General features: G+C 44.5%; 1 protein-coding gene across 2 annotated transcripts in view; it reads left to right on the plus strand.

The window, feature by feature from the left end:
* YTHDF2 (YTH N6-methyladenosine RNA binding protein F2) overlaps positions 1–3543 on the plus strand; it is a 71740-nt gene extending 68197 nt beyond the window's left edge. For both annotated transcript variants that reach the window (XM_075335932.1, XM_075335933.1), the window contains exon 6: positions 1491–3543. The gene's annotated coding sequence lies outside the window, so the exon portion shown is untranslated. The remainder of the gene's footprint in view (positions 1–1490) is intronic.
* Positions 3544–16229: the final 12686 nt, after the last annotated feature.

The raw sequence follows: 16229 nt of genomic DNA on the forward strand, positions 1-16229 counted from the left end.
CTGTGACCTTTGATTGGCATTTCACCATTTTTCCTGGTCCTCCCTCTTTTTTCACCCCTTTTTTTCACTTCCCTACCCCGCTTGGGGGGTTTTTAATTGCCACTGTTATCAATAAAATCATTTTTCAAGCATTATACTCTTGTTCCTCCTGTTTTTATTGTCTGTATTTCAGTATGTATACTTCCGATCTCACAACTAAAGGTATGTATACAATCAGCATGATAGTGCCAGTATAGCACTGGCTTTAGTTTAGTTTAGTTTATATATGAAAATTTTGGTCGTTGCTCTTCTTTAAGTGCAAGTGTACCTAGAAAAATTATTGAAGCCAAAGGATGGTCACCCCAAATACTGATTTACCATAACTTGCATTTCTCTTTCATTCATTCTTTTTCATTTTGCCAATTAATATAAACTGCCAAAACTATATATATATATATATATATATATATATATATATATATATATATATATATATATATATATATATATATATATATATATATATATATATATATATATATATATATATATATATATATATATATATATATATATATATATATATATATGCATACATACATACATACTATTTCACTGTGTTGTATATGTAGAAGGATTTGTAATTTCTCAATTTGCCACATGGAGGTTTTCAATTACTTGAAGGCGTTATCCTGGACTATTTAATTTTTTCGCTTTGAGCCTCAGAACTAACAGGCCGGTCGTTTTTCCTAGTGATTCTGCTGACAACAGGGCAACTGCATCTCTTCCGCTCTGCTCTATTGAGGGGTGTTACTGTTCATGTCCTGGTTAACAGCCAGCTCCCCATAGTCTAAAGGTACCGTCACACATAACGAGATCGCTAGCGAGATCGCAGCTGAGTGACGGTTTCTGTGACGCAGTAGCGATCCTGTTAGCGATCTTGTTATGTGTGACACCTACCAGCGATCAGGCCCCTGCTGTGAGATCTCTAGTCGTTGCAGAATGGTCCAGGCCATTTTCTTCAAAGGTGATGTCCTGCTGAGCAGGACACATCGCTGTGTTTGACACTGTGTGACAGGGTCACAGTGACTGCTGAGATCGTTATACAGGTCGCTACTGCGACCTGTATCGTTCCTGCATCGCTGGTAAGATCTGACTGTGTGACATCTCACCAGCGACTTACCTGCGATCCTTATCAGGTCACATCGTTTTCAGGATCGCTGGTAAGTCGTTGTGTGTGACTGGGCCTTTACTGTAGAAAGCCTGTTGTCACACCCCTTTGACACAGCAGCCCAGAAGAGGAAGAGCTGCTCTGTTGACGTGAAGCAGCAGTGGTCTGTGACAACTTTTAGCCGGCACCTGGAGGAACAGGCAGGTAGTTAGCAACTACTTGCTGTTAGTTCTTAGGCCCAGGAGTGAAAACTAAAATATATGTAAAGACCTTATCCAGGAAGATGTGCATGTACATTTTAATATTTTTACCTTACAGTCTCAATTTTTCCTCCCAACAGGATTATCAAACAGGATTTATCTTCTACTCTTTTGTGGAACAGAACTGAGCGAGTACATGTGTTTTGATGAAAGTGTTTAAAGGACAAACAAAAACTTGGGGTCAAAGCCTCTGAATTGTCCACTCTACCATATTTCAGGGATTAAGATAATGCTGGGTTGCCGATCAAGATTGGATTTCTTCCCTACTCACAGAGGCTGGAGACTTATCGTTATTTTTGGAAAGTCCTGTGGTTATGAATCTGTGTTTTTCATATTTTGCGGCAGAAGCCAATATTTTTTTTTTTTTAAATTGAGGCAGGAGCCTTTTTTTTTTTTTTTCCTTCCCCCTCCTGACAGCACCCAGTACGTTTGTGTTTTGATCATACATGTTTTGTTTGTTTGTGCGTGTATGTATTTAACTCATCGTTTATCAGAGAACATAGGAAGGATACTTACTCACTACACGGAAACATGCAACTAATGAGTAGTGGGTTTTGTTCACACGGTTCAGGTTCCTTCATACCATTTATTTAGGATCCCAATGCTAAATAAACCTTCAATAACTGTTCGGTGTATAAAAGGCCCATGGCATCGAGACCACGATCTGGATTTTGCAAGTAGTTATCAGAGCCTTGGTCAACAAGTGAATAGTAGGTTAATTTTCACTTGATTCTTTATATCTCCTTTACCTTTTATCCAACAGAGCATGGTTAGGCATAACTATCAGAAGAATATTGATCACGTGAGGTATTGCTGGTCACTGCACACTGTATGTATGTGCGTCTTACTAGTTAAAGCAAAGATGCACAATATGGTTTCTTATGGATGAACGAAGCCTGAGATTCATTCTTTTTCTTTATATAGATATGTCTATTATGAACAGGTATGTACGTTAAGATGACTGTCTACAATCTGGTATTACTGCCTTCATCACTTGGTGTGGGGTTTTTTGATTTGCTTTCGGTCCCCCCTCCCCCACTTTGGTGGGCTATAGTTATGCTCAGGGTAATAACTACCTTTTAAATTGGAATAAATGTCTTGTTTTAAAATAGTGTCGACAAAAGTAATAACTCACCCACGACTTGCATGATGTGTTCAAGTGTTTCAATTATAGCTTCAGTGTTAGAAAATTGTTAGCCAGGATGGAAAGTTCATGGTTTGAGGAATGTTATTTGTCATAGTTACGCATGCGTGGCAAACCAAGATTGTTAAAGGGGTTTTTTCTAAGTGGCTAACCCCACTTCATTTCTTATAGGGATACTTTGTTATATGTCTTCTACCTAGTATTTCAATAGCTTGCACTTTCTAACAATTGGGCAGAGGTGACATAGCGATCCAGTTTGGCATTGTTGAAGGAAGTACTTAGCAGTTATTAAAGATGCATGGTGATGAATCCCCCAAGAGAATTATTGAGAACGAGGGTTTAATTATTTGAGACAGCCCAATAATTGTTGACCTCATTAGGGAAGATAAAATGGGCTTTGCACCATTTAAATGGCAAGATTGTACTTAGGAATACATTACAGTTCAATTTTATTATTTTTCAATATTATAGTAGAAAAAATGCTTTCAGTGACAAAGCAATGTCCTTAGTAAGAGGATGCTTGCATTTAAAGGATTTTTCTTGTTGTCCCTTTCCTGTAAGTAGGAGATGATTTCATGATCTTTATGGATCTCACTGATGGAGACCTCCCTGTCGATCCAGAGAACGCGTCTGCAGAGTGTCTTGAATAGAGCAGATATGTGCATGTCCAACAACCATTTCATTCATTGCCTATGTGGCTTCTGATGATGGTGTGTTACAGCACTCCACTATTTACGGCAGTTTCATAGACGATGATTGGTTTGCAGGTTGTGCATGCACATCTGCTTGCGTTCAAGACAAGGCTTCAATGTCCACCAGCGACTAGTAAATTGATTGATTGGGGAATTAGATCTCAAGAATGAACACTAGGCAGTAAATCAAATTTAAATAGGATCTACCTTATCTCTATGGTTAAAAAACTAATTTTTATTTAATATTAAAATTCAAAACCATGATATACCACATACTGATAAACACAAATTGACTAAAGGGTATATCAGAAAAGGAAATATTCCAATCAAAAAGTCACCAGTCAAGGAATTTATACATCAAGACAAGAATTAGTGGGCAGTCTAGATATCCCTCAATGGAGACTGACCGCTACCTGTCAATGGAGATATGACATTCAAGTCACACGCACCCTAGGGTTTGAGTGGTGGCCCCATTCCACGGCGGCTATCCCTCCAATTATTCCTAATCTCCCTATAGATATAGTGTGAACTTAATATGTCATTCTCACATTCAAAGACCCATAAAAATTAAAGTTCTCAATCACTTATCTCATAGGAGCATTCAAAAGCCGGATCTCCATGGTATTTTTCTTATCTTAGTAGGTACTTGATGACACCAATATCCCAGTATTCTTATGTTCTTGACTGGAAATATCCCAGGCTCGCTCGACGCGTTTCCCCCCAGTTATATTTTGAGGTTCATGAGGAGACAGAGAATAGTGGCACAATCGCCATCACCTTCTTAAATTGCTCATATCGCGAAAAAAATGGCGTTTTAGGCCGGTACATGTGATAACCAAACTGGTTATCACATGATGAACCCCAAAATAAACTGGGGGGAAACGTGTCGAGTGAGCCTGGGATATTTCCCGTCAGATAAGAATACTGGGATATCTGGGTGTCAGCAAGTACCTACTAAGATAAGAAAAATACCATGGAGATGCGGCTTTTGAATGCTCCTATGAGAGAAGTGATTGAGAACTTTAATTTTTTTGGGTCTTTGAATGTGATAATGACATATTAAGTTCACACTATCTCTCTATAGGGAGATTAGGAATAATTGGAGGGATAGCCGCCGTGGAATGGGGACACCACTCGAACCCTAGGGTGCGTATGACTTGAATGTCATATCTCCATTGACAGGTAGCGGTCAGTCACCCTTGAGGGATATCTAGATTGCCCACTAATTCTTGTCTTGATGTATAAATTCCTTGACTGGTGACTTTTTGATTGGAATATTTCCTTTCCTGAGATATCCTTTAGTCAATTTGTGTTTATCAGTATGTGGGATATAATGATGTTTTGAATTTTAATATTTGATAAATAAAAATTTTAGTTTTTTAACCATAGAGATAAGGTGTAGGTTATTTCCTAATTTAAATAGAATCTATTTACAGAATAATCCTTTAAAGGCTTGTATTACTAAGGACCTATATTTCCATAAAGATTGTTTTTTTTTGTCCTGTTATCACGTGGCTTGTTACCATTGAGGGCTATTTTTTTGTGCTACCTGAATTCTGTCATTTTGTAAGGCTACTAGCCATTTCTGTTTAGAATTTGGGAAGGGGACAATCTGCCTGACCTGTGTGTAATCTGTAACATCTATTATATATGCTATAATATTTTTTTTCCTGGAAATAAATGTTATGTTTCATGCAGAATTTTTCATTTAGACATTAAAAATTTGCTCTGTTGTTGGATTAATAATGGTGCAATTAATGTATTGGATGAAATGTGAAAGTGAATTGCCAGCAATACTGGAGCTAATGCTGGGTCATCTCAGAATGCTAGAAGGTGGCATGGAAGAAGCGTGTTGTGGGTCATGGGTAAGAATGTGTTGCCAGCTTGTTTGTTTACATAAACCCTTGTTTATCTGCGCCCTTGTTTGGAAACCTTCCTACACTTGATTGGCACCAGCTACCATGCAGGTAGAAGTGCCATGAGGGTTTCTGTGAGCTTATGTTGTTCTTTCGCCATTGCATCGACACTTCTGATTTCAAGCTCCAGTATCCTCATTGACCTTTTTGAAAATATAGCTTTATTACCAATCAGTTTTCAGTTGCAAACATAGCCTGTGTTATGTTGTAGCTCTCAATAAATCACATATACCAGACATAGCATGCAAGAGCTTCAAAACATGAGGCACTTGAGTCAGTATCAGAATATACATATTTATTAATTAATAATACATACATACAAAAAACAACTTTCAAGAAATAATAAAATATTGTGCTTGGTATCCTAGTAATTAAATCCCAGTCAAAACAAGGCTAATCCGTGGGGCTCATTACAGAGTAGAGGGACTAGATGTCACTGTGTTTAAATGGGCATTTAAACACAGCGACATCTAGTCCCTCTACTCTGTAATGAACCCCACGGATATATTATTTACATAATATATAAAAATATACACTGCAGGGTCCAGGGGAGGTTGGGGCAGCTCTGGAGCGCTGCTGGGGGCAGGTTAACGCTGCGGGCGGCAGCGTTAGATCTCCTGCTCCCGCTCATATAATATGCACAGCCGCTGTCCATCTCTGTGGTGCTGAAATCGCACCGCAGTGACGGGCTGGGGCAGCGGCGCATATTATATGAGCCTGTGCCACCCTGTGATGGCCCATGCCCCCCCCGTGTTAGATATGGCCCCCATGCTGCTGCTCATTCTAAATTAAAAAAGCTTTACTTACCCCCTCCAGCGTTTCTCCCCGGTGTCCCTGCTTCCACTGTGATCAGGCAGGCATTTAAAGATGAGATCACTCTGCTGTGCCGATCACATGACCGGCACCAAGAACCAGGAAGTGCAGGAAGAGAAGCACGGAGGGAGACAGGAGGGAGATCAGCTCTGCAGGAGGTAAGGAAAGAGTGTTTTATTTTACTATGGGCAGCAGCATGGGGGCGATATCTAACACAGGGGGACTTGTGCAATCCATAGGGGGCCATAGGCAGCAGAGGGGAACGTATGCAATCCATAGGGGGCCATAGGCAGCAAAGGGGGACGTATGCAATCCATAGGGGGCCATAGGCAGCACAGGGGAATGTGTGAAATCCATAGGGGGCCATAGGCAGCACAGGGAACGTGTGCAATCTATAGGGGGCCATAGGCAGCACAGGGAACGTGTGCAATCCATAGGGGGCCATAGGCAGCAAAGGGGAATGTGTGCAATCCATAGGGGGCTATATTCAATATAAGGGGGCCATATCCAGATTAAGGGAGCTAATTTTAGGATATGGGGCTATGAGGGACATATACCCTATATGATTTGTTAGACAGACACTGGCATTATAAGATGAACCCCATCTAACATTAAAAAAAAATCCTCTTTTCCTTCACCAAATTTGGGGGTGCGTCTTATAATCAGGTGCGTCTTATAAAGCGAAAAATACGGTATTTTTTTTTACTTTTAATTATGATTGCAATGGGGAAAAAATATCGTTTTTTTGTTGTTTTTTTTTTTAACATGTAACACTATAATTGTTTGACTCAGTTTTTATAATTTTTTTGTTCTGTACACTGTCAATTTGCTTTACTGACCAGAATATTTGGAGGACTGTTGGGCAGATTTCACTGCAGGTGCGTATGTCTTCTCCATTTATGATGTTGCTCAATCATAAGCAGGCAGCAACACTCAAAGGAAAAAAAAGAACGAGACCCTACTCCTATGGGCTAGTATTATTAAAGATGAGCTACTTGGACCTTTTTCGTTTTGAAGATGGACTCTAAATCAATTGCCAAACCTACTGCCAGTGTTTTGAAGCTACTTTATTCAAGCAGCAGTACAGGAAAACGTCTGCACCTTTCAAGAAAACCATGATTTATTTTATGCAAGGGAATACTACATTTCTTGCATCAAAGTACTCCACTGTTTTATATTCTTTTAAAGATGAAAGGATAACATGGCCCCTTCCTCCCCTGACCTAAACCCCATCAAAAACTTGTGGACCTTTCTTAAATGGTAGATTTAGGGTGAAGGAAATCAGTACACTTTTCCAAACAGTGCCTGGGAGAATGTGGTCTGTGGTTGGTGCTGATCCAAAGGTTGAATTCGAAGGCTTATGACAATTGTTAAAAAGAAGGGTTGGTCACTGATATTTTATTTAAATGTATTTTTTGTACATTTTGAGCTCTTTGGTCATTATTTAATAGAGAAAAGAAGGGGGGCTCCGTTCCCCTGTTAGGATCTCCAACAGCAACAAAGAATCATAGACAAGTTTAGAGAGAAAAGAGTTGCTGTATAACAGGGATCAACCAAACAACTTTGTATAAATAAAATTATTTTATTGGTGCAAAAATAAGCATACATAAAACCGAGAAAATAGATGCAATATTTAAAAACATTAACAATTTGGTAACAAACACCCCAAATCTAGTACTATAATAAAGTACTAGTGCATCGATCCTAAATTAAATTCAACTAAACACCGTATTTAGTGAAAGGGGCATGCAAGAATCGTGCACAATTATTCCTGCATAAGCTAATCCATGCCATTTGAATGGAGCACCCTATCTGATACCACCAACCTTATCTCAGTATAGTATAGTAAAATAACCTGACAGGAGTACAATGAAACAGAAATCTATAGTGAGGAATCAATAACGCCAAACAACAAGTCAAATCAATTGTTCCACCCTACAGTGCTGGCCAAAAGTATTGGCAACCCTGCAATTCTGTCAGATAATACTCAGTTTCTTCTTGAAAATGATTGCAATCACAAATTCTTTGGTAATATTATCTTCATTTAATTTGCTTGCAATGAAAAAAAACCAAAAGAGAATGAAACAAAAATCAAATCATTGATCATTTCACACAAAACTCCAAAAATGGGCCAGACAAAAGTATTGGCACCCTTAGCCTAATACTTGGTTGCACAACCTTTAGCCAAAATAACTGCGAACAACCGCTTCCGGTAACCATCAATGAGTTTCTTACAATGCTCTGCTGGAATTTTAGACCATTCTTCTTTGACAAACTGCTCCCGGTCACTGAGATTTGAAGGGTGCCTTCTCCAAACTGCCATTTTGAGATCTCTCCACAGATGTTCTATGGGATTCAGGTCTGGACTCATTGCTGGCCACTTTAGTAGTCTCCAGTGCTTTCTATCAAACCATTTTCTAGTGCTTTTTGAAGTGTGTTTTGGGTCATTGTCCTGCTGGAAGACCCATGACCTCTGAGGAAGATCCAGCTTTCTCACACTGGGCCCTACATTATGCGGCAAAATTTGTTGGTAGTCTTCAGACTTCATAATGCCATGCATACGGTCAAGCAGTCCAGTGCCAGAGGCAGCAAAGCAACCCCAAAACATCAGGGAACCTCTGCCATGTTTGACTGTAGGGACCGTGTTTTTTTCTTTGAATTCCTCTTTTTATTTTCCTGTAAACTCTGTTGATGGCTTTTCCCAAAAAGCTCTACTTTTGTCTCATCTGACCAGAGAACATTCTTCCAAAACGTTTTAGGCTTTCTCAGGTAAGTTTTGGCAAACTCCAGCCTGGCTTTTTTATGTCTCGGGGTAAGAAGTGGGGTCTTCCTGGGTATCCTACCATACAGTCCCTTTTCTTTCAGACGCCGACGGATAGTACGGGTTGACACTGTTGTACCCTCGGACTGCAGGGCAGCTTGAACTTGTTTGGATGTTAGTCGAGGTTCTTTATCCACCATCCGCACAATCTTGCGTTGAAATCTCTCGTCAATTTTTCTTTTCCTTCCACATGTAGGGAGGTTAGCTACAGTGCCATGGGCTTTAAACTTCTTGATGACACTGCGCACCGTAGACACAGGAACTTTCAGGTCTTTGGAGATGGATTTGTAGCCTTAAGATTGCTCATGCTTCCTCACAATTTGGATTTTCAAGTCCTCAGACAGTTCTTTGGTCTTCTTTCTTTTCTCCATGCTCAATGTGGTACACACAAGGACACAGGACAGAGGTTGAGTCAACTTTAATCCATGTCAACTGGCTGCAAGTGTGATTTAGTTATTGCCAACACCTGTTAGGTGCCACAGGTAAGTTACAGGTGCTGTTAATTACACAAATTAGAGAAGCATCACATGATTTTTCAAACAGTGCCAATACTTTTGTTCACCCCCTTTTACGTTTGGTGTAGAATTATATCCAATTTATCTTTATGACAAGTTTTTTTTTCTTCATTGAAGACAAATTAAATGAAGATAATAATACCAAAGAATTTGTGATTGCAATCATTTTCAGGAAGAAACTGAGTATTCTCTGACAGAATTGCAGGGGTGCCAATACTTTTGGCCAGCACTGTATGTCCAAAACGGTCAAGTGGCAGTCTGTTATAAAGTATGACGGCACGCTGAAAAACAAGGAAAGTGGTGTGGGATCCAAGGATCAGCTTACATATGGGGTGTTTCCCCACGCGATCCGTCACCAAAGATGGGGCGTCTTCAAGGGCCAGAGGAAAATGTGCAATTGCAACCAAATTCTCAATGTGCTATATCATCTGAGCTGACGACTTACCAACTGTGTCCGATCAAGCTATTGCGCGATGTGGCATGCTGGGCCGAAATCCAGAAATGAACAAGCGAGCGGAGCTAGAATGTGTAACGCGCATGACCGGCGGAAACAGGGCATGCGCGATGGCTAAGTACGTTCAAGGTAAGCACCATCCTACAATACCATACAAGCCTGAAGTAAGATGAGAACCTCACTGCGCATGCTCGAATATTCTATGTAATATTAAACAATAGTGAAAGGAGCTGCACACATTCCTCAAAAGTATGTCCTGCTAACGTATCGAACGCATATTTATTCCAATTAGAAAACTGAAAAGTTTTGGCTACTATTTTAATGCCTATGTGGCCGGGCGATTTATCAGTATTGCGCATGTCCAGTATCATAGCGACGCAGGTAAACAGATCTAAAATCCGGAAGCGAAATACTCATGGGTCATTCCACGTCAAGTGGACCAGTGGTCCCCACTCGACTTTCTCCGATTTTGCTGAAAATTTATAAGGATGTACATGTATGTTTGAAAAGAGGTTCTGTAAATTTTTAGGGCCAGATCTCAAATACATTGGGCACTGTTGACCTTTCACTGGAGGTCCCACCAAGCCTGCGGCTTCAGCTAAGAGGATTTTGCAAACTTTGGCACATAGCCATTAGAGTTCTATCCTGGTTATGATGCTAAAATTTGGCATACTAGCTCAACTTTTGCTGCTAAACATGATAAAATTATTACCGGCTATGACAAAACAATATTTCGGCCGCAATTTTGTGTCAAAGTAGCTTGTAAAACGTGTCGCATAAAATGTATGCCTAAATTTGCCCATATATAACTCAAGACCAAAAACCAATAGTAACTGGTGCTTTGCCCTGTACACCAAACATCTACATGACTTTGCATTGCTGCAATATCACGGTCAAAGCATATGTATTTGTGGAAATATTCACACCCACATATGATGACAAACTTTAAAAAAAAAGAATTTTACCTATTTTTAGGTAAAATTTCTCAAAAAAGGGTACCCCTAAAATATATTCTGATATCATTCGAAGGAGCACATTTTTCTCTACAAGCATCATTGGTTTTTTCTTGGAGTCTCTCAGTTTAAGAAAAGTGAAATGCTACTGAACATGGTGTTATTTATTAATACGCAATGAATGGTAACTGCACTATTCAAACCCTTGTGTTGGTCCATGGTGGTTATACCACAACCAATTCACTAAGTATTGGTCTTATAATTCCTATTCTGAATTGTAATAATGCTGTCTTTCGAGAATTGGCAGCCCCATCGCCTAGGAGCCATGGCCGATAGCCGTGCAAGGCCAGCCGCGGGCGGTCTCTTTATCGCGGGATCCGAAGCCTGAGGGTGGGTGTCTTTGCCTAGCATCCCAAGCCTAATATTGGGTAGTTTTTGTTGGTTCCCAAGCCATAATGTTCAGTCTAAGTGGTGTGGGATTGTTGCTTCAGCGATGGATCTGCAGCCCAGTACAAAAATTTCAAAAATTTTCTCAACTTGTGCCACCACAATGCTGATTTCAATATCAGCACTGAATGGAATTTTCTTTATCGTTCCTTTGGGAGACCCAGACCATGGGTGTTTAGCTTCTGCCTCCGGAGGACACACAAAGTACTACACTTAAAAGTGTAGCTCCTCCCTCTGAGCTTATACACCCCCTGGTAGCCAGTCCTAGCCAGTTTATTGCTTTGTGTCAGGAGGCATACATCCACACATGCATTCTCATCTGATTTGTTTGACTTTTGGAAAGAGTTTGAAGAAAAGCGGGTCCATGTCTGGACTCCCGGCATGTCCCTTCTCACCCCACTGTGTCGGCGGTGTTGTTAAGGTTGATTTACAAGGCTGCTGCCTTACATGCCGCGCTCCTTCACCATCCCTTCTGGGCTCTGGCTTGAAGTGGGAGCCAGCACGGTCTCCATGCCTGGCAGGAGTCCGGTCTCCATCCACAGCCCCTTGATTCTGTTGGACCGGAGCACTCATCCCCAGGGACATGGCCCTGCGTCTCCGCAGCTAAGTACCTGAGACGTTTATGTTGGGGGTCCCGGTTCTTTATTGTAAGGGGAGAGTATGCTGTATGTGATTGTTTTAACTTTTCCGGCGGGTTCTCTAGCTTTTGCCTGAGAACCGCGCCGATGGTGCCTGCTTGTCGGCCTTGCTGCTTAAATTTAGGCCCCGGCTTCGCCGGAGGCCTAGTTTCATTTTCCTGCCCTCGCATGTCACTCATGCAGAGGGACAGGTTCGGCTCCTCCCGGCGGCCGTTCTACACAGGGGAGGGACACTCCCCACTGCTGGGGCGTCCCTCCTTCCCTGCAGGTCTCTATAGCCCTCCAGTTCCCGCTCTTTTATAGGAACGCCCCCCTAGTCCCGCCCCCTCTCTTCGCTCCGGCGGCCATTTCTCAGGCAGAGTTCACTTTGCTCTGGGACATCCTGCATTCTGCATCTCTGCTGAGGTGCTGCGACTGGGGGACCGGGCTTCGGGATCTGGAGGGCACACAACACCGCGCTCAGCGGTCTGGTAAGCCACAGCCGGTCTCCGGTTGTGGACCTCTGTATATTCTCCATGGGGTTCATTCTCTGCAAAGCCCCCACTCCACCAGCATGTCTCACACAAGGAGCAAGGCTCCAAAGCTTTATTCTGCATGCACTGCATGTAAGCTCCTGCTGCCTGAGCCGAGCATTTATCCACACTGTGATGATTGCTCTAACTTGGCGGTGCCACAGCCTGGAGTCTCACCCCCAGTGGTCTCAGGCTGCTGCTGCACCTGTGACTGAACCCCCGGCCTGGGTAGAGTCCTTTTCTAGGTCCATATCCCAGTCATTTGCTGAGTCCATGGGACTTCTGTCCAGGACTTTGATGAATATGCATCAGCCTCCCTCACAGGGTGCCTCTAATACTCTTGACAGAGGACTACTATCCTCTGACCTCCGTCCATCGGAGCTCTCGGAAGATTCATCATCTGATCCCAGACCCCGTCCTTCTAAGAGAAGGCGCAGGGTTTCCTCCCCCTCCCCATCCCACGGCTCTGTCTCAAGAGCTGACTCTCAAGATGAGGAGGATGCCCTCACTGGGGGCTCGGAGGCTATGTATCCCATCGATTTCTCTGAGGGTGACTCAGATCTTAGTGATTTGATTGCTTCTATTAATTCTGTGCTGGATCTCAATCCGCCAGTGTCAGAGGAGCAACTCTCTTTGGCAGAAAAACATCAGTTTACCTCGCCTAAGAGAGTGAAGAGTGTTTTCTTTAACCACTCCAGTTTTCAATCGCTGTGACCAAACCCAGGGCCTGCCCTGACAAACGCTTTCCAAAGCGTGGTTCTGATGACCGGTTTCCATTTCCACCTGAGGTGGTCAAGGAGTGGTCTCACTCCCCAAAGGTAGACCCTCCGGTGTCTAGGCTATCAGCCCGGACCGTTGTGTCGGTGGCTGACGGCACCTCACTTAAGGATTCCACTGACCGTCAGATTGACCTTCTGGCCAAATCTGTGTATGAAGCTGCGGGGGCCGCGTTTTCCCCGACTTTTGCAGCAGTGTGGGCTCTCAAAGCCATCTCTGCTTCTCTAGAGGAGATGCATTCCCTCGCCAGGGAATCTATGCCTGAGATGGTTACCTTAACTGCTCAGGCTTCAGCTTTTTCATCTTATGCCATGTCTGCCATGCTAGAGGCTGCTCACCGCACTGCGGTGGCTTCAGCTAATTCTCTTGTTATCCGCAGGATTTTGTGGCTTCGAGAGTGGAAGGCAGATGCTGCTTCCAAGAAGTTTCTTGCTGGGCTCCCTTTTGCTGGTTCACGGCTGTTTGGTGAACAGCTGGATGAAATCATTAAAGAAGCTACTGGCGGGAAGAGTACTTCCATGCCACAAACCAAGACCAGGAAACCCGGCCAGGGTAGGAATCAAATCGAGGTTTCGTTCCTTTCGTTCCTCCAACTGGTCATCCTCTAAGCCTTCCGCCTCGTCCGCTAACTCAGCCAAGGATCAGAAATCCAACTGGCGCCCAAAAGCGCGTCCGCAGAAGACCGCAGGAGGTTCTGCCACTAAGGCAGCTTCCTCATGACTCTCGGCCCGCTCCAGCCACGTCCTTAGTCGGTGGCAGGCTCTCCCACTTTGGCGACGCTTGGCTAAAGCAAGTCTCCGATCAGTGGGTGAGAGACTTCATATGTCACGGCTACAGGATAGAATTCTCTTCCAGCCCTCCAAACAGATTTTTTCTCTCAACTCCCCCCTGCTCCAAGGCCGCCGCCTTCTCGCAGGCCGTGGCGTCCTTGCAGGCAAACGGAGTGATTGTCCCAGTTCCCGCTCAGGAACGGTTCAGAGGTTTTTACTCAAATCTCTTCCTAGTTCCAAAAAAGGACGGTACCTTCCGGCCCATCCTGGATCTCAAGCTTCTCAACAAGCATGTCCGGGTGCGGCATTTTCGCATGGAGTCTCTGCGATCAGTCATTGCCTCTATGACCCAAGGGGAGTTCCTGGCGTCCATCGACATCAGAGATGCCTATCTACATGTGCCAATCGCAGTGTCACATCAGCGTTGGTTACGTTTTGCGATAGGAGAGGATCATTTCCAATTCGTGGCTGTCCCCTTCGGGTTAGCCACGGCCCCTCGGGTATTCACCAAGGTCATGGCGGCAGTGATTGCGGTCCTGCATCTCCAGGGATTAGCAGTGCTTCCTTATCTGGACGACCTTCTGGTCAAGCGTACATCCAGCGCAGACTGTCAGCGGAGTGTTTCGCTCACTCGCCACCCTAGCCCAATTTGGGTGGATTGTCAATCTTCCCAAATCCACTCTGACTCCGACCCAGAGTCTCACGTACCTAGGGATGCAGTTCGAGATTTTGCCGGCACTTGTGAAGTTGCCCTTAATCAAACAGCAGTCTCTCCGGCTAGCGGTGCGCTCTCTCCTGAGGCCCCGCCGTTATTCCCTCAGGCAGCCTGATGCAGGTGCTGGGTCAAATGGTGGCCTCCATGGAGGCGGTTCCCTTTGCCCAGTTCCATCTGCGTCCTCTGCAGCTGGACATTCTCCGCTGTTGGGACAAGCGGCCTTCCTCCTTACAGAGGTTAGTGGCTCTGTCGCCACGGACCAGGAGCTCTCTTCAGTGGTGGCTTCGACCCCTCTCCCTGTCCCAAGGGCGCTCCTTCCTGACTCAGTCCTGGGTGATTCTCACCACGGATGCCAGCCTATCCGGCTGGGGAGCGGTACATCTCCACCACAGAGCACAGGGCACTTGGACTCCGTCCGAGTCAGCCCTTTCAATCAATGTGCTGGAAACCAGAGCTGTGCTTCTAGCTCTCCTAGCCTTTCACCACCTGTTGGCGGGCAGGCACATTCGAGTCCAGTCAGACAACGTGACAGCGGTTGCCTACATCAATCACCAAGGCGGGACACGCAGCCGCCTGGCAATGTTGGAGGTCCAACGCATTCTTCAATGGGCGGAGGACTCAAAGTCCACCATATCCGCAGTCCACATCCCTGGCATAGAAAACTGGGAGGCAGATTATCTCAGCCGTCAATCCGTGGGCGGTGGCGAGTGGTCCCTGCACCTGGCAGTGTTTCAGTCAATCTGCCGCAAGTGGGGCACTCCGGACGTGGACCTAATGGCATCCCGTCACAACAACAAGGTTCCGGTTTACGTGGCTCGTTCCCACGATCCTCAGGCCTTCGCCGCGGACGCTCTGGTTCAAGACTGGTCCCAGTTTCGTCTGTCCTACGTGTTTCCCCCTCTAGCTCTCTTGCCCAGAGTCCTTCGCAAGATCAGAATGGAGGGCCGTCGAGTCATCCTCATTGCACCGGACTGGCCCAGGCGAGCTTGGTATCCGGACCTGCTCCAACTGTCCGTGGAGATGCCGTGGCATCTTCCGGACCGTCCAGACCTGCTCTCGCAAGGTCCGTTTTTCCGCCCGAATTCTGCGGCACTCAAATTGACGGCGTGGCTCTTGAGTCCTGGATTTTGACGGCTTCTGGTATTCCTCCTGAAGTTATCTCCACTATGACTCGGGCCCGTAGGTCTTCCTCCGTCAAGATCTATCACAGGACTTGGAAAATTTTCCTGACCTGGTGTCGCTCTTCCGGCCATTCTCCTTGGCCATTCTCGTTGCCGACCCTTCTGTCTTTTTTACAGTCCGGTCTGCAGCTAGGACTGTCCCTCAACTCTCTCAAGGGACAAGTCTCAGCTCTATCAGTGCTGTTCCAGCGGCGTCTCGCCCGGCTGGCTCAGGTCCGCACCTTCATGCAAGGTGCGTCTCACATCATTCCGCCTTAACGGCGGCCCTTGGATCCCTGGGACCTTAACTTGGTCCTCACGGTATTGCAGAAACCCCCTTTCGAGCCCCTTAGGGAAGTTTCTCTGTATCGTCTTTCTCAAAAGGTGGCCTTTCTAGTTGCCATAACTTCTCTCAGGAGAGTCTCTGATTTGGCTGCGCTCTCCTCGGAGTCACCTTTTTTGGTTTTTCACCAAGACAAGGTAGTTCTCCGT

This window comes from Anomaloglossus baeobatrachus, chromosome 2, assembly GCF_048569485.1.
Source record: "Anomaloglossus baeobatrachus isolate aAnoBae1 chromosome 2, aAnoBae1.hap1, whole genome shotgun sequence".
In the NCBI taxonomy this organism is placed as follows: domain Eukaryota; kingdom Metazoa; phylum Chordata; class Amphibia; order Anura; family Aromobatidae; genus Anomaloglossus; species Anomaloglossus baeobatrachus.